Raw genomic sequence first — 465 nt, 5'->3', positions numbered from 1 at the left:
TCGTGGATTGTGCACTTCAGTCCATAGCGTAAACATAAAATCTCAAAGAATCTCTTAACGATGTTGACAATTATCCGTAGGGTTTCAACGACAATAAATCTGATCTACGAAAACCTTAAACAATAGAAAGAATGTGAGGAAGGAAGTCATTATTGAATTTTCGAAGGCCGATACATCACATTAAGAGAGGGCGGGGTACCGACATCATTCATTTCAATGCCGTTCCATTATTTTAAATACAAAGACTTCTAAAAATAATAATAAAAAAACGAAACTCTCTGTAGTTCTGAATCAGTGGTTTCTTATCTTGTAGAAGTTTTAGGAATAAATCGACGCTATTTGTGAGTCAAAGAATGCATTTTTCCTATGTGAGATTATTTAAGCGACATACTTCATCCCCCGAGCTGTATTGACGTCACTGCTTACGTCACTAACCGGGCAGTAGCATTCTGTAGGGGTATCCAC

Source organism: Penaeus monodon, chromosome 23 (assembly GCF_015228065.2).
Source record: "Penaeus monodon isolate SGIC_2016 chromosome 23, NSTDA_Pmon_1, whole genome shotgun sequence".
In the NCBI taxonomy this organism is placed as follows: domain Eukaryota; kingdom Metazoa; phylum Arthropoda; class Malacostraca; order Decapoda; family Penaeidae; genus Penaeus; species Penaeus monodon.
Note: the sequence above shows the minus strand (reverse complement) of the source record.